The following is a 13,081-nucleotide window of genomic DNA, read 5'->3' as shown; positions in this document are numbered from 1 at the left end:
GCGATCATACCATGAGAAATCAAAGTTTCCTTAATCTTTTGAAATCAAAACAAAGTGTACCTATATTTTTACAAAGTGATTTTCACATGGCTCATTGAATGTATCACGACATGTATCATGTTTCCTGGTGAAATTAACATTAGAGGCGCTAAAACAACTAGTTAAAGGGCAGATCATATACATTTAATTTTACATTTATGCATTTGGCAGACGCTTTTATCCAAAGCGACTTACAGTGCACTTATTACAGGGACAATCCCCCAGGAGCAACCTGGAGTTAATTGCCTTGCTCAATTACACAATGGTGGTGGCTGTGGGGATCGAACCAGCGACCTTCTGAATACCCGATTACCACACACACACACTCGATTACCAGTTATGTGCTTTAGCCCACTACGCCACCACCACACCATAAAAGTTCATAAACACTTACTTTTTGCCTTGTTCTTTACAAAATGCTGTCTTGTGATTTCTAGACACTTTTATTATCGTGCATGATTTGATGGAGCTTCAACCTTAAAAACCTCATCTGTTTGGGAGAAATTTTAACTAACTTTTACCACCACTCAGTGGAGATCAAGCAAATTCTGAGACGTGTAAGGACCTAGATTATAACGTTTAGCAAAAATGAAGCTTTAAAATTCAAAACTTACTCACCAGTCTATACCAAACATCTATAGAAACATCAAAAACTTTTTGAATTCATTCTGAAGAAGTGTACTTGTATTTCTAGTGTCATAAACTCAAATTCATTAATACATGACCGCCCACATTGTGCATCAATTATGTATATTCAGTGTTTAGTAACTTGGCCCGTTAATACACAATGCGGTAGTAAGCACTGTAGCATAGATATTATTATTCCTAAACACCAGAAGAACTAATGATAAAAGTAAAACTGGGAAAGAGTTGCTGAAGTTCATTTTTATCGAATGTCCCTTATCACCATAACATGTTGTAAGGCATGTTTCAGTGCAGATTGTTTTATGAATCTGTCGAGTCAAAAACGTTGTTTTGGAAGGATGGTGCCGTGCAAACTGTATTGGATCCGACAGAAAATCCACAGCACTTTTAGGGGCCATTCAGTCCGAACACTTTCTTGCACTTAAATAGCAAGACCTAAGAGAACGGATTACAGGTGTTTTGAGATGCGTTTTTAAAATTTGACATTATTTGTAATCTGACACGGCATCTAAAAATCGCAGCACTTCTGCGCAAGATGCCGAAAACACAGCGAGACATGGCACAATGTTCAAAGATATTCTATTTTACACGGATAAACAGTGATGATTGACACATAAACTCAATCGATGTGAATTCCCCCTCACTCATTTCACATGTAAGGAGGGCATTTACATTGAAGTTTTAAAGGCAAAGCAGCTAAAATTGGTCATGAAAACTAAATTAAACTTTGTCTGGGAAAAACATTTTAATTGTAAAAAAAAAATGTGACCCCTTAAATGCTCCTGCTGAGTTCTATATTGCAGTGTTTTTATAAAGTGTAAATAGATCTGTATTTAATGCAGTTTAAGTATAATGTATGGTGAAAGATGAATTAAGCTTATCACTAGACCACAGCATAAGCTTGATTCTTTATTTTACCAACAGAATTCCATCATTATACATTTAACTTCATTATTATACCATTACTGCGGCACAGACAAATGGTCCACAGATTTTTTTAGTCAAATTAGTCATTAGATTTTTGCTTATTTTCTTTAGTCCTACTGCCAAAATGTAGAATTAATCTTGATAGCTTTTTCTGTCTACAATGGAAGTGTTGTTTGCATTGTAAAAATAAGGCTTCATTTAGTATTCTCGAGTGAAAAAGGACGTGTGCTGTTTTCTTTTGTGTTAAAGGAACGCTCATTAAATCAGACTTTGGCTAGAGAAAGACCAACCTGGCAGAGTTTTTTTATTTATTTGTTTCCAGAAAGGAGACCATTTCTCAATTACTTTACCTTTCTGTTTGACCTGCTTTGAAACTGGCCCAAGTGAGGTTTTTTGAGGCTTGGTCTCTGAAGGTCCCCCCCCATATTCTCTTGGGAAAAATAACCCACTTATCTAAAAATAACCATTAGTCTATAGGAGTGTCCACTCCATAGGAGTCCTTGGCTTTATTTTAGCATGCATTTTAAAGCCCTGATCAACGTGACATCTGTGAAATGCATTGACTTGCCTATTATACTATCTTGCTGGATGGAAACATTTGTATTTTAATATATTGTGACACAGTGTAGCCAAAACAAGTAGTGCTCAGAAATCCCTCTGTTGCAAAGTTTGGTTATCCTGCTGTGGTCCAAGTCTGTGAGACGGTATTTAAGAAGATTCATATTGCCGTACTTTAAACCCTCTGTTTAGGCTGAGCTAGTATGATTCATCCAACAGATGCTCACATTATCTGATTAAACCTAAATATCACTCAGCTAAATGGCGTGGGGTCAGATGTTAATGATTTTTCCAGTTTTATACTGTGAAGTGGATGTCATTAAAACATTCCCAGGTCACACTTAACCGTAAATTCTCTTTACCCCAAATTCACATGACTGTAATGTGTGTCCATACACATTTAGTTCTCATTATATTCTCATTACTATAATACCGTTATGATAGTGTGAAGGTAGGAGAAGGCAGACGTGAGGTTCGGGTCTAAATGCGGTACTTTATTAGCAGGAAAATAATAATGACACAAACACAGGAACAAATGAAAGGTCCACGATGGGAAAAGAAACTAAAACACGGAAGAACATTCAGGGGCCACACAGGTTGGGAAAACATCCACGAAGAGCAGGGTTAACTCGAACGAATACACGAAGGAAACAGAGTGAACATCAGAAAACATACCAGGAGACATCAGCAACGAACATGAAACGTCACATTCAACAACGATCGACAAAAGACTGAACAAGGAACCAGGTTTAAATACAGGAGGGAACAAACAAGGGAATGAGGGACACCTGGAGGAAACAATCAGGGAAAGATAACCAATCAGGGGAACACCAATGAAACAAAGAAACTACAGAGGACTACAAAAAACCAAACAGGAAACAGGAACTAAACTAAACTTCAAAATAACGGTACAAAAACAGAAGACAACAGGGAACATGACAGCATAAAAGAAACTACAAAGGACTACAAAAACCAAAACAGGAAACAGGAACTAAACTAAACTTCAAAATAACAGTACAAAAACAAAAGACAACAGTGGACGTGACAAATACAGTAATTTATTACTGTAATACAGGATAAAAGTACTGGAATACAATTACTTTTTTATTTAAATCGGCGTAAATGAAAGGAATAAATGTTTTACAATTTAAATATTGCATTTTATTATTATTATTATTATTATTATTATTTATGAATTTATTTATTGCATTGTAGTAATGAGAATTATGGCAGACAATATGCTAAATTATTATTCCTGTAAAGTCACAATACAAAAATTCTCATTATTCTCAAAAATAGTTCTCATTATATTCTCATTACAGTAAATACAGTAATTTATTACTGTAATACAGTATTTTTTTTTTATAAATTGCTTAGTTTTTTATCAGCATTAATTACAGGTAGTATACATTTTTTAAAAGGTAAATATAGATTTTTATTTATTGCATTACGGTAATGAGAATTTGGGTGGACGGTGTGCCTTATAATTATGCAAATAAATCACAATACAAAAATTCTCATTATTCTCAGTAGTGGTTGTTAGTAGATTCTCATTACTGTAATAGTAATTTTTACTGTACTACAGGATAAAAAACTGTAATACATTGATTTGTTTAAATATGCTTAAATCAAGGGTAGTATAAATCCTTTAAATATATATATATCGTAAAGGATTTATACTACTTACTATATCTATATCTATATCTATATATATATATATCTATATATATATATATATATACAGTATATATAATTTATTTATTTACTCTATATTTTATTTAATACATTGCATTGTTGTAATGAGAATTTATTTGGAAAATGTGAGTAGTCATTCAAAAATCTTAATTGTCCTGATAACATATTTTCTTTAAGCAAAATTATAATTTTTTTCTTATTTTAATTTTGGGATGAAATCTGTACGTGTTTTCAACAGGTTCTGCAATGTACTGAAACATGATATTTGAAAGACTCCGATTGCCTTACAGTGGCCTTAAAGTCTGGCCTTGTATTTGTGATGTTCTGATACAGTGTCCATGCTTTCAAAGCACCAATGGAGGGGCCTCTCCAAATGAAGATGGATAAGATCTCCCTCTGTTCTCTTTCAGTCTATCTATCTACCTCGTCACTCTCTGTCTCATCGTCCATCTCAGGCCCTGAGCTGTGGCCTCGCTGACCCTAACTCCTCTCTGCTCCTTGACCCCTCTGTGTGAGGTTACGGCATGGCTTCTCCACATGGGAGTCGTGCCTGCTGTCTAAACCCAGCTCTGTCTTCAAACCTCTCCACTAGATCCAGATGAAAGGAGCATTGAGAGGCCTTCCCATCTCACCAAGCCCCCTCAAGTCTTCTTTTGGAAGGGGGGGATGAAAGCGCCTCTGGCCAATGGCAAATCCCCCCAAACCCAACCCTGTTGCTAGATCTTCACAGCTACCCCCTCTCCTTATCATTCACTTTATCTGTGGGATCTACTAAGGACTTTCCATGTGACCTTAGTTTGAATCCGTACATAATTGTGAGACTATTTTATAATCCATATTATAATTTGTCTGGACAATCAAACAACACTGAAGCCATTTTTCTTCAGTTCAGCTTTAATGGTGTAGTTAATGTATTGGCTTTATAGGGCAGCATATCCCAAGCCTCTACCTCTCATCCAGGCAGTAGTTCCTTCTCTGGGGAGCAGGGTGGGGTCACATGGACCCCTATCCAAAGGTCGTAACCCCTTGACTCTCAATTAGCACTCTCTGTATTCAGCGCTGCTCTTGTTTCTGAGGTCGGCACTGATAGAAATGAGGGAGATGGGAGGTGGGCGGCACTTTGCAAAACAATGCTTCAATGAGCAGCCCATGCAGCTTGCTGTAAACAAGCCGAAAGAAAAGGATTAGTTAAGAGCCATTGATGTCTTTGATTGACTTAATCTGTCTTTGGGGGATAGGGAGTTTGGTGGGGTTTTAAATGCTCTGTGGATGACCCAAACTCCACCTGGCCGAATTACCCCAGCTCCTGAACAGAGCCTGTCGGCTTCAAATCTTCACCAATGGGCCTTAGTCAAAGTACCGCCATATTTAATTTTTTATTGGATTGAAAACCTGTCTGTCAGTAATGGGGTGTACTGTTGTTAAAATTGGTGTTAATCATTCAGATTACAAAACATTGAAAAACATCTTTCTTAAAAATTGTCAGAGGTGAAATATCCACTCTGTGGTGCTAAAAGCAAATAAACATTTCTCCTATACAGATGAGGTTTAAAGGTTAATGCACGATTGAGTTTTAAATCAACACAATCTACCTCCCTACCCTAAACCTCAATCCTAAACCAATAGTGTCATAAAAGCGTCACATAAATGTGAGATGAAAAAGGCAATTGCTAAAGCATTAACGTCAATTAGTGGTGCTTGTGTAACACTTTCAGCTCACATGTCGACTTGCGTGCTCTTCAGAACTCGTACCCCAGTCCTTTGCATCGCAAGTGCAATGCTGTATCAGTTGAGCTGCCGCCCAATTTGATCACATCGAACAAGCTTGTAAATGTAGTTATGTAATGCAACTGTTAAAATGTTTCACCATACAAGTCATGCGCTAAAGTAAAAGTGTTTAGATAAGAGGAAAAGGGTGAAAAGTAAGTGTTTATGAACTGGTAATCTGTCCTTTTACTTGTGATTTGTGTGAAAGAGTATAAAAGTCTTTGTTGTAGCACATCTAATGTTCTTTTCAACACAAAACAACAAGCCACGTAATATTGTGCTAATATGTTGGTATACTCATGTAATTCTACGAGACCAGGTAGTATAGAAATAATGGTAGCACTTTATAATAAGGTTACATTTTCTAACATTAGTTAATGCAATAGGTATGAACAATGAACAACATTTTTTTACAGAGTTTATTTATCTTTGTTAATATTAGTTAATAATAATACATGATAGTTAATATTGCATTAAATGATGTTAACATAATCAACTTTTGATTTTAAAAATGTTTTTGTATAGTATGTTGAAATTAACCGATCTGGCACCAGTTTTCTCAGCTTAGGAAGGATGGTTTGTACCATTGAGAGCGGAAAATAATTCAGTAGATTTTTGCATGTAATAGTCGAATAGTGATGATTGCATAAGCAAAGTCTCTTTTTGGAGCTTATCACTCTTGGTGATATAGTGGTCCGGTAGGGTACTGCTCAACTGTACATTTCCACTGTAAGCAGGCATGACCAAAGGCTGTCGTCGTTCCAGTCACCGTTTTCCACAGCAAAGATCTTGTTCACCGAGCCCATTGTGTTCCATGCTTGAGGATAAAGAACATTTCGCAAATCATTTCCCCCAAAAATAATCCCACACTGTTCTTGTTTTATACCTTACAGTCTAGTCATTTTCATTTGAATGGTTCAGGTTTTAAAATGTGTCTGACTTTGGCTTGAGGCGTATATGTGTAATTGTTAGTTAGCTGTGCTCAGCTGTTGTATTTCTTCTCACTTCATGCTCATGGAGAGTCAGTGGGTTTTGAATTTTCTACCCCAAAGCACAGAAGCACAAGAGATTTCAGCCTAAATTAAGACATTTTCTGGAGGCACTTTTTTGGTGCATGTTGATGATGTCAGGAAGTTAAGAGGGATAGTTCACCCAATAAGGGAAACAATGTCATCATCTCCTCACCCCTTGTGTCACTTAAAAGACCACAATATATATATATATATATATATATATATATATATATATATATATATATATATATATAGTAAGTGCTATATGGCCCTACAATAGCACTGCTGTGATTCGGCTGCAGGCACTAGGCCACAGGCCGTAGGTAATTACAGCAGTGCTGATGTAGGGCCATATAGCACCATTGCGAGTGTGATATTGCTTATATACAGCAGTTCAATGAACAAGTACATTTGTAAAAATTTGGAAAAACAGAGTAAGGTCATAAAAACACATTTGTGCATGGAACTACTTTCTTACGCTACGGATCAGAATCTGCCATTGCTGGTTGAAAACAAATGATGCGTCCAAACCTCTGTTAGTAATTCAAAAAGTTCACTTCAGAAACAGTATCACAGCTTGTGCTGTCAGGCCATCAGTGCTCATGGAACGTCTCTCGTCCAATCAGATTTGAGAACCGGAACAAACTGTTGTGTGTGTGTGTGTATATATATATATATATATATATATATGTGTGTGTGTGCAAATGGCTGTTCTAGTGTTAAAATTCGGATTTGATTTATGAAAAAAAAAAGAAAATAAAATCTCAAATTAAACAAACTAGAAAACACACCAAAACAAATGCACAAAAACTAAAAACCATTAAGTGAAAAATACGGAAGGATTGCATTTATTTGCTGATATAGAATTTTGAAAAATTGCATTTTCTTGCAATTTTGTTTTACTTCATCCATTCCTTACTAAATCAACCATGGTGTACTACAGTAACCAAATTTGTAATAATGGTGTTTGTAGTAAATCCACAGCAACCATAAAATGTACCATGATTTTACCACTGTAACCATATTTTAACCATGATAGTTCTACAGGAATAATACAGGAAAACCAAAAGTATGTTAATAAAATCATAATCATTCTGCCTACAGTTTTACTATAGTAACACCATGGTAAATGTGTGGTACAAGTACCATGAAAACTGCCCTCACAAAAATAGTCATGGCTTCACCACAGTGACCATGAATGTAGTAGCCATGTTGAAAACTATGGTTTTAATATTGCATGGTTAATTTGGCAAAATGCATTAAAACTGAAGTAACTGTGTTTTTTGTTTTTTCAGTATGATGAATTTATTACCATAGTTTTGGTTTTCCTATGGTTTTACTGCTAATATAATGGTTAAAATATGGTTACTGTAGTAATCCATGGTAAATTTTGTGGTTAGTGTAACAAATACCATTGTTGAAATATCATTAATGTAGTAAAACCAATGTAATTTCTTTTTACATTTTTCATAAGGGATGGATAAAACTATTGCAAAGCAACCCAAATTAACTCTAATGGTACACAAAGGTTTTTGCGAAAGAACGCATAAATATTTCATAAAATAACTTCCTTTCCTGTCCTCCATTGAGGGGCTCAGTAGAAAACAAACTAAACTAAATTGAAAGAAACAAATTAGTACAATAGACATAACTTTTTTCACTACATTTGATTTCTTTTTCTGAGGAACACTAAAGGAGTCCTCTTGCAGAATGTCCATGCTACTCTCAAGCTAATGAATTTCCACATCTTTGTTTTTCTCTCCAGGTTTCCCTCAGCAGAGAAGGCTTTCAAATGACACATTTTACGAGGACAACGTGGCAGGTATTGTGTAAAAAGTTTGCCTTTTCATTGTAAAAACAGTTGTTCTGATAGTGACTTCATTTGTTGCATTTTATAATTTTATAATGCCTCTCCCAACTTCAAGCATTCGTAAAGAGCTATTTCAATCAGTACAGCAAAGAAACCTTCCCAGAGGCCTTACCTCTGTAAGAAGCACTGCCAGACAACTTCATTCTTTGCTGTCCTAACCCTCCCAGCAGTCAGATGAGAGAAAGAGAAAGTAAGTGTTAGATGTAAGGGGTCAAGAGAATGGAGAATTTGACTCATCTGTCAGTCCTGAGAGCTTGGAACAGGGTGGAGAACACTGTTAAGTGTTTTCTGGTGTCTTAGAAGACTTTGGGTGTGTGCGCAATGCGCATTCGATCTCTGTCTCTTTTGTCATCTCGATCCATTAGTTTTGTTCCTCGGTGAATGTGTGTTTGAAGAATTTGGATTTTTGCTGCACCTGGCCACTTTCACCATCTCTCAAGGTCATGCGGTGGTCCCACTCTTTCAGCTGAGTTGTTTTTGTCCGTGGCGTGATATTTTGAAGTCGTGATGACGGATGAGGTTTGACCTTACCACCTGGTTCTCTGCAAAGACACAGATAAAATCTCTCCTCTCTGTTTTTACTGTGCTTTTTGTAGTCCAAAAAAAGAGGTCTGGTGCTGGTTCCAGTTTTAATAAAAGCTTTGAGAACTAATTAAATGAAAGGGACTATAAAACATGCAGTGAAGGTCACGCAAAAGGAAAATTCTGTCATCATTTACTCACCCTCATGTTATTCAAATCCTTATGGTCTTCTACAGATCAGCTTGCTTTGGAAAACACCCCTAATTATATCTTAAATATATATCTATATGTGTTCTGTGTAGATCAGATCATTTCGACAATCACTATACAATAACAATCAATATAATCCATTCAGCAATATTTTGAGAATGTGCATCATAGATCTAGAGCATTAAAGCAGTAATTTAAGTTATAGTTAACCATCTCTCACTTTACATGTGGTTATACATAGTTACACAACTGCACCATTGGCATATGCCACATTTACGTCGGAGCTTCAAAGGCGATCTTAAGTTACACAGTGGCACGGAGGGCATGTGAACAAATTTTATAGCATGTACCTCAACTGTTCCCTCTTGAGAAACTTTCTCATCAGCAGACTGACGCTTGTCCTGATAAAGAGGGCCTGGGAGACTGAAAGTCAGAGAGAGCTGTCAGCTTTCATCTCAGATATATGTACCCTCATCTAGTGCTCAGTTAATGAAGACATGTCCCTTCTTAACTTTCATGAATACTGTACATGAGTGGAAGGACATAGATGAGACTGTATTGTGGGAACCAAGATTTTGAAATGCTATAACGACTTGTGCAAGTACAAAAACACAGAAGCTTTTAGTGTGTTGCTTATCTGTACAGAAGTTTAATCCTTAATGGAACTTCTGTGTCAGTTCGTTGGCTTACTGAAGCCGAACAGACAAATGTAAGGTCTCTTTAAACTTTTTTGTGTCCCAAATTCCATGTTTCACAAGTGCAAAAATAGAATGATCGTATACTTCATTTAGATATATATTCTGTGTTCAACAAGATGGCTTCACCCAAAACTTCTGTCATCATTTACTCATCCATAAAAGTAGGTCATACAACTCTTAAAGATACAGTACTGCGCAAAAGGTTTAGGCACATGAGATGTTTCACAAAAGCATTTGTCGTAAGATGGTTATTTATATCTTCAGGTTTAGTGTGTTGTGGCGGGGCGGGGCGGGGCCGGGTCATGTTCCTACACACCCGGTCCCGTATTGGGCTAATCAAGCCTCCGTGAGGGATAAAGGTCGACTGCAGAGGATCGTGCGGGAGAGAGAGATAGTTTACGGATATGTCCGTCATGTGTGTGTGTTTGTCTTTTGTTTAAGTTTTATATTAAACTATTATTTATATTGACAAGCCGGTTCTCGCCTCCTCCTTTCCATTGATCTCTTTACATGTGTCAATAGGAAAAAATACATTTTAGACTCGTAAACATTACTTTTGCAAATAGAAAAGATTAGAATAGAAGGACTGGGAGCTCTGCAAGAGATGGCATTGCCCCCACAGAGACCCCCCCCCCGTCAGTCTGAGATGAAGAGACAGAAGCAATTGAGACAGTCTAAATAGATAAAGAACTGTGGTGAATTCTCCAAGAAGCTTGGAACATCCTATCTTCCAACAACCAAGAACAACTGTGTTCAGGTGTATCTAGGAGAATTGGGGCTGTTTTAAAGGCAAAGGTAGTCACACCGAATATTTATTTAGCTTTTGTATGTTTACTGGACTTCGTATGACATTAAGTGATAAATGAAAACTATTTATGGCATTATTTTTAAAGACATCCTCACTATGCAGCAGTTTTCACAAGTGCCTAAAACGTTTGCACAGTACTGTACATAAAAGCTTTGTGTGAGGAGCGGACCATATGCTAGTAATTATTTGCTGTCTACATCGTATCATCTACCGTAGCTCTTAAATCTCATTTGTGCTCCGTGATCATTTTTACAGTTTTTTGTTTTAGCCTTTTGACAAAAATGTCCTTAAATTTAGTCAGTATTTTCTCGTCATAGTCATTATTTTGGCTAGTTGGCATAGATGGATGGCATATCATTTTAGTCATGAAAATGACATTTTAGTTAATAATAATGTGCAAAATGACAAAAACGTGTGTCAGTGTGTAAAATACCAAACTTTAACCAAATATTCAAACATTTAGAAAAATTATAAACATTTATTAAATCTCTTAGATATATAAAAGATGTATTCAAAATACAACTGCCCTTGAGCTATTTAAATAATAGCGCAAAATTAATATACAAAAATATTTGCAACTTCTTACAGGATATTGCATAGTGTGTAGAGCAGGTTTTTACAGAAACGGCATATTCACAACGGAAGTTACGCATTCTGATTTGTGGCTAGCACATAACTTTCTTCAAGTTCACCTGTTCATTCGCTTCATTGTCTGTGCGGATATAAGTTGTAATATTAGTTTTATGTTGTGGATATAGTGATTAATCTCATAAGTAATTTTATTATACAGTTATATTTATATAAGTATACAGTAAATGCATTTGAATGAGGTAATTAACCCGTTTGTTAAGTGGTTCAGTTAGCCAGTGTTCAGCTCTTTCTGTTTAAATGCCCAACAAGAAGTTCTATTGACAGCATTTGTGGCATTATATTGATACCACAAAAATTCATTTTGACTTGTCCCTCCTTAATTAAAAAAAAAACAAAGCAAAAATCGAGGTTACGGGGAGGCACAATGTTAAAAAATGTAATTAGTAGTTTTGTTGACGAGATTAACACTGTTTGCGCTGGCACATACTCATGTTCATGAAGACAAGTCACACAAGGTTTGACATCAGTGATACCAAACGCCATTGTTCCGAACTGTATGTATTATGTGACTGATCACGTCGCATTCAAATGTTTTAAATGCGTTTGAACTTGTCCATCAGACAAAGCTGTTGTAGCTATAGCTTCAGAAGTCTTGGAATATAGCACACAATGGAACCTTATGGTGCTTTTTGGACCATTACAACCGCTGGTCACAGTATACTTTCATTGTTTGACAAAGAGCCGTGTGAAAATTCAGCCGAATTTCTCCCTTTGTGTTCCACGGAAGAAAGAAAGTCAGATTTTGAAAACACGAGGAGGAGCGAACAATTGTATTTTCATTTTTGGATGTTATGTTCCTTTAAAAAGCATACCCTTGTCCCTCTAACATCTCTTGGACACCCATGTTTAAACGGAGTTTAAATGGAGTGGTGGTGGCGTAGTGGTCTAAGCACATAACTGGTAATCTGGTAATCAGAAGGATGCTGGTTCGAGCCCCACAGCCGCCATCATTGTGTCCTTGAGCAAGGCACTTAACTCCAGGTTGCTCCGGGGGGATTGTCCCTGTAATAAGTGCACTGTAAGTCGCTTTGGATAAAAGCGTCTGCCAAAGGCATAAATGTAAAAATGTTAAACAAAAAAAAACATCTGAGCTACCAAATGCACTGTACAAAATATTAGTTAGATACATTTGTCCTCTTGTTGCCATGGTTTGATTCTTGTTTCAATCCTAAATCCTCAAGGTAATGCAAACAAAAGTCTCAGGCAAACAGATTTTTATGTTTTCCTTGGTTTCAAACTATTTCAGTCACAAGACCACACAGCACAATTATGAACATTTCTTCTATTTTATGCTAGAGGCCATTTTTATCCTCCTGAGGTTGTACTTTTCAAGAAAATTATTGTTTATACTTGAAGATTTGTACTGATACCTGTTGCAGAGTCTCTTTTAAACACTCCAAATTCAACAACCCAAGAATTCCATACACCCTTGAAATCCCTGCAGTATTCTCCAGCCAGTCGATGTGGCATAGCAGTGTCTGCTAGTGTGATGATCTTGGCCATGTACAGTAGTTCAGGGTTTTTTCACGCAGCTGTGAATGTTTGTTAAAGTGATAGTTCACCCCAATATGATAATTCTCTCATCATTTACATCATGACTTTATTTCTTCTGTGGAACACAAACAAAGATATAAAATGTATATAATATTATATATATCGAGGATAAACATATAAAGTT

General features: G+C 36.4%; 1 long non-coding RNA gene across 2 annotated transcripts in view; it reads left to right on the top strand.

The window, feature by feature from the left end:
* LOC127662236 (uncharacterized) overlaps window positions 1-13,081 on the top strand; it is a 50,624-nt gene that overhangs the window by 24,630 nt on the left and 12,913 nt on the right. For both annotated transcript variants that reach the window (XR_007972868.1, XR_007972867.1), the window contains one exon: window positions 8,410-8,466. This is a non-coding gene — a long non-coding RNA (uncharacterized LOC127662236). The remainder of the gene's footprint in view (window positions 1-8,409; window positions 8,467-13,081) is intronic.

The sequence above is a fragment of the Xyrauchen texanus genome, chromosome 22 (genome assembly GCF_025860055.1).
Source record: "Xyrauchen texanus isolate HMW12.3.18 chromosome 22, RBS_HiC_50CHRs, whole genome shotgun sequence".
In the NCBI taxonomy this organism is placed as follows: Eukaryota; Metazoa; Chordata; class Actinopteri; order Cypriniformes; family Catostomidae; genus Xyrauchen; species Xyrauchen texanus.
The sequence above is the reverse complement of the archived record's forward strand: the minus strand, read 5'-3'. Positions and strand labels throughout refer to the sequence as shown.